Here is an 11941-nt window from a genome sequence, read left to right as displayed (position 1 = left end):
CTGGAACAAGTTCACATACTAGTACATGAACAATATAAGTAAGGTCATTTACAGTTGTCAACAAGTCCATGGAATAATCTTTGTTATTAAAAAGAAGTCGGGGAAGTATCGCTTAATACATGATTTGCAGGCTGTAAATGAACAAATAGAGCCTATGAGAGCCTTACAACCAATATTACCTAATCCGGCCATGTTGTCAAGGGACTAGCCACTTTTGATTGTTGATCTTAAAGACTGTTTTTTTACTATTGCTCTTCACCCTCGAGACACTCGGAGCTTTGCTTTCACTGTGCCAGCTCTAAACAGGGAAGAGCCAGACAAGAGATTTGAATGGGTTTATCTTCCCCAGGGCATGCGCAACAGCGCCACCTTGTGTCAACTGTGTGTTGACAATGCTTTACAACCTTTGCGGCAGGCCTGGCCTGAAACAATCATTTATCATGATATGGATGATATTTTATTTGCGCAGCCACAACCTTTTACAGGTCAACAAATTCAAAAAAATACATGATGCCCTGAAACTACATAGAGTAGATGTAGCTCCTGAAAAAATTCAATTATCTGCACCTTGGAGATATTTAGGATGGATACTTACTGATCAAATTGTAAGCCCCCAGAAATTGCAATTAAATATTAAAATACATACACTTCATGATGCTCAAAAGTTACTTGGCGATCTACAATGGCTGCACCCTATTGTAAGCATCCCTAATGAACTATTAGATGAACTTCGACCTTTACTGAAAGGAACTGATCCAGCACAGCCTGTCCATATAACCTCTGAGAAGGTTAAGACACTTCAACAGATACTGGACTGTGTGACACAAGGCAGTGTTCAGAGACGTGATCTTAACATCCCTATACAGCTGACAGTTTGGTGTGGAACTAAATTTTTACTGGGTGCGCTTACTCAGCAAGACAGAAAAACAGGGGAGGTATGGGCTTTGGAATGGATATCTCCTCCACTCCAACAGCATAAAACCCTTCTTCAAAAAATTGAAATTTTGGCTGATTTGCTGAAAAAGGGTCGTGAACGGGCGTTACAGAGTATGGGAAAGGAACCTGGTCAGATACGGATACCAATGAAGAAGGGTACATTGACCTGGTACCTGACAAACAGTATGGAATTACAAGAGGCTCTGTTGGGAGCCGGTAGCATAATTGCCACTGATGATATTCCCAATATACCATTGAATTGGATAGGACAGTGGAGTTGGATTCGATGCCCAAAAAGATCACTAAAGCCCTTATCGGATGCTAGAACTGTTTATACGGATGCGGGAAGAAAATCCAAAACCGCTGCAGTGACCTGGCAGGAAAAAGGACAATGGCATCATCAAACACTCCAAGCTACCGAGATGGATACCTTACAAACGATGGAGCTATTGGCTGTTGTATGGGCCATGATGCACTTTTCTGGGCCTCTCAACATAGTGACAGATTCTTTGTATGTTACAGGAGTGTGTGAACGAATAGAGGATGCCTCTATAAAAGAGGTTCAAAACAGGAGGTTGCATGAACTGTTTATACAGTTGCAGAGGGCAATTAAGCTGAGGAAGCATTCTTTCTCTGTTATCCATATCAGAAGTCACAAATGGGAGATTGGTCTAGGAGAGGGTAACGCGCGAGCAGATAAGCTAGTCTCAATCACACAAGCAACTCCAATTCCCAGGCAGACTATGGCCAGAGTGGCACACTCCATGTTCCACCAAAATGCAAAAGGCCTCCATAGAGAATTTCAGATACCTATGGAGGAGGCACGGGCAATAGTCAAAGCCTGTCCCATATGTAGTCATCATAATGGGGGCTGCGGGTTAGGTCTGGGAGTTAACCCAAGAGGGCTGAACACAAATGAGACCTGGCAAATGGATGTCACACATGTTGCTGAGTTTGGAAGGATGAAGTACGTGCATGTTACCATAGATACTTATAGTCATTTTATATGGGCCACAGCACAAACGGGTGAGAAAGCAGGGCAGGTGGAGAGACATCTCAGTAGTTGTTTGGCAGTAATGGGAGTGCCACAGCGCATCAAGACAGATAACGAGCCTGCTTACTGTAGCAAAAGAATAAAGCAATTCATGCAAATGTGGGGAATAGAACACGTGACAGGCATCCCTAATTCTCCTACAGGGCAAGTGATCGTAGAGAGAGCAAATGGTACCTTGAAAAGATATTTGAGTAAATACACAGATATCAGAGAGTCACAAGAAAGATTGTTAAAGTGTTTATTTGTTTTGAATCACTTGTGTGTTTTTGGGGAAAGTAAAGTTCCTGCTTTAATTCGTCATTATGTACAAGAAAAAGATGGTGTGAAGCAAGATGTATAGGTAAGATACAGAGATCCTAAAACAGGACAATGGCAAGGTCCTGCTAAGGTGTTATACTGGGGCCATGGGTATTTTTGTGTTTCTACCCCTACAGGATCTCTGTAGGTACCTGCTAAATGGACCCGAGCAGCTGTGTTTGATGGAACACCTCGATCACCTGAGCGAAGAGGATCGTCAGCGAGTGGAGACGAAGCTCTTGATCATCCTTCGACCGATACTTCTTAAACTGTAAGGACAGTGTAGTTTTGCCATCAACCAAGCAGTTGATCAGTGCAAATCTGTTGATGATATATTAAGCTTGCTTTCAGCGCTTTCTACATTTGAATCTAGAGGGCCTAGGATTTTAGCTTGTATTAAGTGTCATAATAGACATTGTGCTGCATAGATACGGCTTTTTTGCGGGGGTTGTCTGGAAACTAAGTGGGTGCATCAGTCCTAATTACCTGAATCGTGGTGCAGGAGCTGTGATTTCTATTAACAGTTCAACTCCTGGCAAAGAGAACTTGAAGCATTTACAAAGCTACCTAGCCACCAAGGGTTACAGTTGTATGAATCCCCAGAACAGATAATCCTTGCATGGTTTAGGTGGGAAACCCAGCATTTAGTCAAATGCACTTTAGGGCAATCTCAGTCGTGTATTTTACAGTCTAAGTGTGGTCAGGGTATTCCCCTGTCACAGTAAAGTGTAATAGGTCCTATTTCAGGAGGTCAAGATCCCAACCGAGCGTGGGATGATTGTTTGAGAAACCTAAAGAGGTTAAATCTAGGCAGATCAGAAGGGAAAAAGAGAAAAAGAAAAAAGATATATTCTTAAAGGTTTGTGACAAACATGTTTGTTTCCAAAATGTCTGGGTGGTTCACAGCAGTGCCTGGAAAAATCAGGGTGACATGGAGACCTTATGCTATTACTATACTAATCTTTGACCTTTTTGCGGACAGTGCAGACCATCAAGCATGGGCCCCACTTCAGCCCAAGACTAACATAGGGGTCACCCTGGCAACCTTAACTAAACAGGAGGCTGTTTGCCTGTCATTATCTTCTCCTGGCAATCCATTTACAATCTGGTTGGTTGGGTTACCAGCAGACTCCTGGCCATGCCCCTCACATGTACCCACCTGTAGAGTCAACAGTGCTAGGGCAAGTGTGGATAATTGGGATCAATGGGTTTCCTTTTTTCCCATAGCACCGCAGGAACCCCAAGAATTGGAGCTGTTAGGTTCAGCGATGGCAGATGCATATATTCATTTTAACCATAGAAGCCAGCTGCCAGTCAAGAACCATTCCAATATTGTAACTTCCAGCATGGCTGTCTACCATAATGCAACAGCCTGGTGCAATTATACCACAAAGAAAGTGTCAATCTCATCAAATGACCCTATTCAATTGCCAGCAGGATACTTCCTGATATGTGGGGACTGTGCTTGGCCCGGTATCCCATCAATGCTGCACGGGGGACTGTATACAATTGGACGGCTGTCTCTACTTACAGCCAACATGTCCATGATACTAAACATGAGCCACCACCATCGTCGCAATAAATGAATGGCTCATGCATTTGCTGCAGACTGCAGGGATGATGTAAAATTCTGGTCCCTAGGGGCCATAGTTGCAGCATCTTTCTTGACTCCAGGGGTATCAGCAGCAGGTGCTCATGCTATTTTAAACATATAAGATGTTGGCTTTCTAAGCAAACCAATGCCACCTCTTTGGCACTTTCTAGCCTTTTGCTTGATGTTGATTCTATTCACCATGCGACACTTCAAAATAGAGCTGCAATTATTTTCTTTTACTTGCACAAGGCCATGGTTGTGAAGAATTTGAGGGCATGTGTTGCATGAATCTTTCTGATAATTCACAGTCCATTCACTCCCAACTCTCTGAGTTGCGGAGGTTAAATGGGAACCTACAGGTAGAATCGGGCCTTGGTATTGATGGATGGCTCAAATCATTAGGCCTGGGATCATGGTTACGCTCTACTGTTAAGGTCAGCATTATCGTGGGAATTACAGCTTTGTTGGTAGTATTAATTTTGCCATGCTTTTGCATGTGCCTACAGAACATGGTGCAAAAGATGATATCTGCTGCATTTAATCGGACCATGCTTGTTCAGCAGAAAAACGGGGGAAATGTGGAGAGCTTTGTGGACAGTTGCCTAGCTGAGAAAGGTCACGTCGACATGATACCATTGGTTAAGTTAGAAGGAGGCAAGTCTAGGAGTCAGCAGTCAGTGTCCAACCACTGACAAGGACATTGTGCCCTTGGTGCAACAACAGAATAGAGGAGAGGATATTTTGCCAAAAATATGAGGATAGTTTCAGCAGAATAAACACAAGAATGTAGAAGTAGTAAGAAAATAACCATAAGAATATAGTAGTAGGCATGGTTGACCGATAAATAATTAACCAATAATGAGCTCAGCTTTGCAATATGTATAAGCTTCATTAACACCAATATAAATATGTGTGAACTATCTCAATAAACTTGGAGACTTGCTGATCACTCATATTGAGTGCTGCATTACTTCCGCCGATCCAACAGATGCTGGGCAAGGGGGCTGGATCCGTGCCACAGGTGGGGTGGGGTGGACTCTGTGCCAGGGCTGGGCTTGTGGCCAGGGCTGGGGGCTGTGCCAAGCCGGGCTTTGGCCTGGGGGCTGGCAGGGAGGGTGCAGGGAGGAGTCCCGGCAGGGATAAAGGTGCTCCTCACCTGCTGCAGCCTCAGGCAGCGCTGCCCAGAGCCAGAGGAAGATGAAGGTGGCTGTGCTCAGCGTGGCCCTGCTCTTCTCCATCCTGCTGTGCGCCCCGGCACAGGCCAAGGTGAGGCACCAGCCAAACGCTGTCCCCACATCCTGCCCTTCTTTCTGGCCTCCCATCCCACCCTTTTGGTCCCTCCTCCGTGTCCCATTCAGGGTCCCCACACGCCCTCCCACTGACCATTCCTGAGCCCTTTCCTTCCCTGTCCCCCCCTCAGTCCTTTGCCTTTCTTCCTGGCCATTGTAGCAGGGTCCTCCTATAGAATTCTCTGGCTCACCCCCCATACTCCAATGATCTCCCAGTCCCGTTGGTTTTGTCCCCACCTGTCCTCGTTCTTCTGTCCCCACCAAGCCCCTCCCTTGCACTCCCATGTCCCTACACCTCAATTCCTTTCTCCTCCCCTGTACCTCACACCCTGCTCCTTCCACACCCCCAGCCCTGTCCCCTGGGCCCTCAAGTGACCCCAGATCAGTGTCTTTGGGTCTCCCCCCACCTCCAACAGATCTCCTTGGAGGCCCTGAATTCCCATCCCTCTGCCTGCGCCCTGCTCCTTGCACCCGTGTCCTCCCCAGCCCCACAAGGTCCAGTCCAGACCCAGCCTTTGTTCTCCTTTCCAGGCACTCCTGGAAGGAACCCAAGATGACCTCCGGGAGGTGAGTGGGCGGCTGGCATTGGAGGGCATCCCCTCAGGGAATTCGGGGGCGGTGGTTTCTCCCCATCCCTTGCTGGCATCGGGGACATCCCAGTGACCAGCGAGGTCTCCCGATCTCTCTGCAGTTGGATTTAGACAATGTCGCGGTCCTGGAGACGCCTCTGGTGGGTACCACGAGTTCTGCCACTGTCAGACCCTCCCCTTGCCTGATCATCACAGCCCAGGCCATCCCTGTCTGTCCCAGCAGAGCCCAGTGCACCCCTCCTGACAGCCCAGACAATGCCCTGCCCCAGGGCTGCTCCCCAGGGAAGCCTTTGCCCAGGGCCCTGCTGCATTCCCATCCCTGTCAGCCCAGGACCCCCTGGATGAGCCAGGATGCAGCCCCTGCCCCAGCTGTGCCTCTTGGCCAGGAGCCCAGTGCTTCTGGGCAGCAGCACAGCAGCTCCTGCAGCCCATTGCTCCCACAGCCCCTTCCCCAAGGCGCCCCTGCTTTCCCCTGCCTCCCAGTGCAGCCCAGTGCCCCCAGTGTGTCTCTAACGCTGCCTTTGTCCCCAGCCCCCTGTGGCTGAAAAGGTGGTGGCTGTTCTGCGGCAGAAGCGCCTGGCTGCCTCTCTGGATGCCTAGGTGAGCCGTGCCTGCAGGGACAGGGCTGGGGACAAAGCCCAGCCATGGCCCAGTGGGCTCCAGAGGTCACCTTCTGGGCTTTGTCTTTTAGGCTGGCAAGGACCAGTGTCCTTTTTCCTCTCCAGTGGCATGAGGAGATGATCATCCCTGCAGGAACCCCCTGAACCCTTTGAGCTCTGGGCCATTTCCCCTGAATAATCACTTATCAAGAATCAACAAACCCTTTGAGCAAAGCTTTGCTCTGTGTCTCTGTGTGTGTGTCTGTGGGTCTGGATTTCCTCCTTTCCAGTGGTCTGGGGAAGTCAGGCCGGGTCTGGGCTCTGCTGCCTTGACACAGTCTGTGCTTTCCCCCAGACAAATGGTGTGTTGGGAGTTGTGCAGAGTCCAGGGGGACTGGGTTGACTAGGGGGGTGGGTGTCCAGGTGGTGGGAAAGGCTGTGATTCACTGTGAGCGTGGTAGGAATGGCCTGGGTTTAAAAGAAAAAAAAAAATTAAAAATAACCTTTCTTTAAAACTTTTTCTCCCTGTGAGAAATGACTGCTCACTTCTCAAAGTTTTGAAAAGTTTATTAAAACAAAAAATTACAACAAAAGGACTAAATAAGGAAAAATTTACAATAAAGGACTAAATAAGGAAAAAGTGACAGTGCTGGGAGCCTCCCTCATTTTGTGGCTGGTAACCACGTGGCTGGCTCATCCACACAATGGCTGCTCTCCCTTTTATATCCTTGCTGTTGCAACAGGCAGCCCTAGCTCCTCCCAAAGGCTGTCTCTTGACTCTTGGTCGCTGTCCATTAGTGCAGACTGCTTTCTTGGAACTGGATTGGAGCTCAGCTGTTGCTAAGCCGTGCCTCTTAGGAACAATCTGCCCCTCCCCAAATGCCCAGACTACCAAGATTATCCTGGGATAACAATGCTGGGCGGGGGGACACATTGCAGTAACATAACTCTGTCGCAGACATCTTTCATGAAAAACCCTTTCTTAGGATTTTTCCTTGTGAGAAGCTGCAGTTTCAGCTGTACAACTTCTCTTAACATACTTATCATGTTCAACCATCTCATTAGTCATCTCTAACACTGTGGCATTCACATTCTCTGAAAAAATCCCTCTGCCCAGGATTTTTCTCCTGGGAAGCTGAGAAGCCTCAGAGGAAAAGGAAAACAATTCTTATCTCATTTGCTTCTCCTGCCTTGTGCTCATGTGCAGAATGTGTTTGGAGATTGTTTACCCACAGGTGATTGTTTGATTGAATTCTGGTTTGAGTTATTTTGACTCATTGGCCAATTATGGCCAAGCTGTGTTGAGACTCTGGAAAGAGTCATGAGTTTTCATTATTATCTTTTGAACATTCAGTAAGTGTCCTTTCTGTATTCTTTAGTACAGAATAGTATAGTATAGTATTGTTTAATAAATTATAGTAATATAAAGTAATAAATTAGCCTTCTGAGAATATGGACTCAAATGCAACATTCCTGCCTTCGTCGGGCATCCCTGCAAATACAATAGAACACCTCCAAAATTCTTGATTTACTCAAAAGAATTTAAATGCTAAAAATAAATCTTCATATATCACAAGTATGTTGAAATTATTTATTGGTCTTGAAATTTGGTTCCCTGGCAGGATAGGGCTGCTGGGTCTACCTGTCTACGGGCACTGCGGGGCTGCGGGGTTTCCTGGGTGAGGGGCCCTACACGGTCACCTGTAATGCCTGGCCATGGTGGGGTGGAGCCACTGCGGTGTCCTGGAAAAGGGCGAGTGGTTCTACCTGGCTCTGGGGTTGTTCATGGCCACTGGGTCCATCGGCTCCAGCATGACTCGGGTGAATTTTGGGTTGGTCCAGGTGGATCAGTTGTCCCTGGCCATCCTGAGAGCTCAGCAGGGCTCAGTTGTGTTCGCTGACTCCAGTTCAAATACTGAAGGAACCACTGGTGCCAACACTGCCCCAGGGAAGCCTCACAGCAGGGATTTGTGCACTCTGAGGAGCCCCATGGGAGATTTGGTGCCAACTCCATGAGCCTCAGTTCCTCAAAGGAGATGTCACAAAGGATTGTTTTGTCTGACTACACTGTGAAGAGAACTTGCTAACACTCTGTATGAAGTCCAGAGTTACAAACTAATGCAGTACAGAATCTGGATATATGACAGCTAAAACTGAAGGCATCAGCCTGTTCCATGTTCCCTTGGTTCCATGGGGATCCACAGCTTCACAATGGCCACTTGTTCCCATGAGGTTCCCCAGTGTCACCATAGTGTCCTTGGACCCACATTGTCACAACTGACCCATGGTTCCATGAGGTTCCCGGTGTCACCATGGTCACTGTCAGAGGCTGGATGAGATCAATGTCCTGAGACACCGTGGGATGAGCTGTCAATCAGTCACACAGTGGGAACAGTGCTAACCCAGCCCTGATTGCCTGAGCCATCAGAAATCCCACCTGGGGGCAGGCCCACAAAGGCCCCGGGGCTTAAAAACACAGAGCACAAGGTCAGCCCCTGGTATGGACTCTGCCTTCTCCTGGGGTTTGTGTCTCACCCACACTGGAATCCTAGGAGCTGTTAGTTATATGCATGTCTTCTATAGAGCTTCTGTGTTTCTGTCTCTCTCTCTTTCTTCTCCTTCTAATGCTCTTTATATGCAACATTTTTTGGTACCTCCACAGCTTACGTGTTCAATGATTTCTAGGTTAAATGAGCTAAGTTAATGAAGTTAATGCTATGATAAGTGTTTTCTGTGTAATTGGATGTTGCATGAAATCCTCTTCCAAAGTTTCTTGGTTTTTTGTACTTTGCCAGTAAAATTTTGTGTCATTTTGACCTCTTGAGAATATCTGGCTGGTGTTCCTCCTGTGCACCAAACTCAAGTAAAGGAGCCTTTGTTTACCTGCAGCATTTCAGTGTTCTGGGCTGTTACACCCCACAGGTTCATAATGGCCTCTTGTTTCCACACTGGCCCCTTGGTTCCATGGGCCCCAACAGTGCCACAATGATCCCCTTGGTTCCACAACTTCCCACAGTGTTGATACATTGTTAAAGGAGTTAATAGAAAGTTCCAATGATAGGTATAGATTGTTTGTTTAATGTTTTATAGTTATGTAAAGTGTCGGTGGTAGTTTTAATTGTTTTTTTAAAGGTTTTATAGTAAATCCCCTTACTGTTGGGTATTCCCCCCGCTGCTCCCACTCTCATCTAAAATGGCAAACCACCCGAGACCATAAAGAGGATGATTAGGTCAGCTAATAAGCAAATATGAAACTCCCATAAGACTTAGCAGAAAAGGATTACATAACAAAATCCCCTAGAACAACCAACCACCATGCAAATAAAGAAACAAAATACCACCTCTTAAACAAGGAGAACATAAGACAATATCAAAGACCCTGGTCAGAACTTTTTACCTTCGTCACCCTAACCAGAGCGGGCCACGAGCAGTATAAAGATTATGAACCTGAAATCAACAGGCGTCTACTCAGAGACTCTTGTGAGGAAAGAAGACCCAGCTCTGCTGGAGGATGGAGCTGACCTCCTCCTCCTCCACGCCGTCTGGGGAGGAGCGGTGGTGTGAGCACACTCCATGAGTCCCCTACCTAGACTGTTTCCAGTAAAGCTGAAATCACTAAAGAGCTGCTCATGTGCCATTCATAACAGTCTGGGGGACTGGTCCAGGACAGGCCACACCCGAAGAGGACTGAGGGCCTGCGGGATATCTGGCCCTATCTGGAGCGGTCGGCAGCAGCCTAGGAGCAAAGAGTGTGGAGGAGCATGGGTAAGTAAAGGCGGTGTCAGGAGTAGGAGGCAAGCGAAAGAAGTGTGTGTGAGACGGGGCCCGGCAGCTTGGAGCCCTGAAGCAGCTGTGGGCCTCCGAGTACCGCGGTTCCGGACTCCTGCCAGGGGACCGGCCAGAAACGGAGGGAAGCAGGAGAAGCCTGAGTGAGTGAGACGCCTCCCAGGGGGATAAGGCGGGCCCCCCTCCGGGCGTGGGAGGAATAGAAATGTGAGTGGCACGCAAGGGGTCGGCCTTCCCCCTTCAGGCTTGGTAGGCGCCCTCAGGGCGTGCTGAAGGTGGCAGACGAATTGGTGAGTTGGCACGCAAACCCTGAACGGAGCTCCGGGTGCGGGGAGGATCGGGGCAGTGTGAGTCGCGCACAATCCCTGGAGTGGGGGGACACGGGTCCCTACCGGGGTTTGGGGTGCCCCGAGTACAGCAGTAGCACTGAGTAGAGCCAAGAGGGCCCCAGTGCCCAGGCTCGGACGGCGGTGCTGGGGGTTCAGTGTGCCGCGGTTCAGGTAGAAACCGTAAACCCACTGGAGGTCCCTGGGGGCATTGGGGTCACAGGGCAGCGCAGGGCTGGGCTTACAGGGCAGGGCAAGGCCCGACCTGCCCCTTCCTCCCTCACACACAAAATATTTGGAGTAAACAATCTCCTCCAGTCTGTCACAAGAGGCAATGTTGGAGGTGCAATCCCAATTGTGGCCATGGGCACCTGGCTGAGAAGGACAGTTCTTTTCCATAGGAAGGAAAGCACAGAGCTCCAAGGTTTGGATGGCAGGTGAGAGCCTCAGTAGGCCAAGGCCAGCCAGACTTGTCAGTAATAGCAGATTTTGGATTTAGGGAATTTTGGAGGTGGAAACCCAATCTCGGCCATGGGCACCTGGAGAAGCAGGACAGATTGTTCCCATGGGAAGAAGAGCATGGAGCCTCCCCCAGTGTTTTGGAGACAGATGAGAGGTGACCATTGTGAACCACTGCCAACCAGACTTGTCCTGGTAATATTCCTATGGGAAGAATCCCGGGATAGAAGGAAATTTGGAGGTGAAATCCCAATTCTGGCCATGGCTGCCTGGAGCAGAAGGACAGTTTTTTTCCTTTGGGAAGGGAAGCACAGAGCCCCAGTGTTTCAGCAGCAGATGAGAAGTGACCCTCAATATGCAAAGTCCCTTGGAGCAGTCAGGCTGCCCATGGGAGGCCAAACCAGCCAGAGCTGTTCTATGTTCCCTTGGTTTTATGGGGCTCCAGAGTGTCACAATGGTCCCTTGGACCCATGGGTGTCGGATCGGCGGAAAAAATGCAGCACTCAATATGAGTGATCAGCAAGTCTCCAAGTTTATTGAGATAGTTCACACATATTTATATTGGTGTTAATGAAGCTTATACATATTACAAAGCTGAGCTCATTATTGGTTAATTACTCATCGGGCAACCACGCCAACTTCTCTTTTCTTATAGTTATTTTGTTATTACTTCTACATTCTTGTGGTTATTCTGCTGAAACTATCTCCATATTTTTGGCAAAATATCCTCTCCTCTATTCTGTTGTTGCACCAAGGTCGCATCAGTGATTGGACACTGACTGCTGACTCCTAGACTTGCTTTCTCTAAATCTTAATCAGCGGTATCATGTCTACGTGACCTTTCTCAGCTAGGCAACTGTCCACAAAGCTCTCCACATTTCCCCCGTTTTTCTGCTGAACAAGCATGGTCCGATTAAATGCAGCAGATATCATCTTTTGCACCATGTTCTGTAGGCACATGCAAAAGCATGGCAAAATTAATACTACCAACAAAGCTATAATTCCCATGAT

At 48.0% G+C, this 11941-nt stretch overlaps 1 long non-coding RNA gene across 1 annotated transcript; it reads left to right on the top strand.

Moving 5' to 3' along the window:
• The first annotated feature begins 1250 nt into the window (after positions 1-1250).
• LOC143695031 (uncharacterized) lies at positions 1251-4834 on the top strand. Its single transcript, XR_013183919.1, has 2 exons — positions 1251-2330; positions 2425-4834. It is a non-coding gene; the product is annotated as an uncharacterized LOC143695031 (long non-coding RNA).
• The last annotated feature ends 7107 nt before the right edge of the window (positions 4835-11941 follow it).

Source organism: Agelaius phoeniceus, chromosome 11, assembly GCF_051311805.1.
Source record: "Agelaius phoeniceus isolate bAgePho1 chromosome 11, bAgePho1.hap1, whole genome shotgun sequence".
Classification (NCBI taxonomy): domain Eukaryota; kingdom Metazoa; phylum Chordata; class Aves; order Passeriformes; family Icteridae; genus Agelaius; species Agelaius phoeniceus.
Note: the sequence above shows the minus strand (reverse complement) of the source record. Positions and strands in the feature narration are given on the sequence as shown.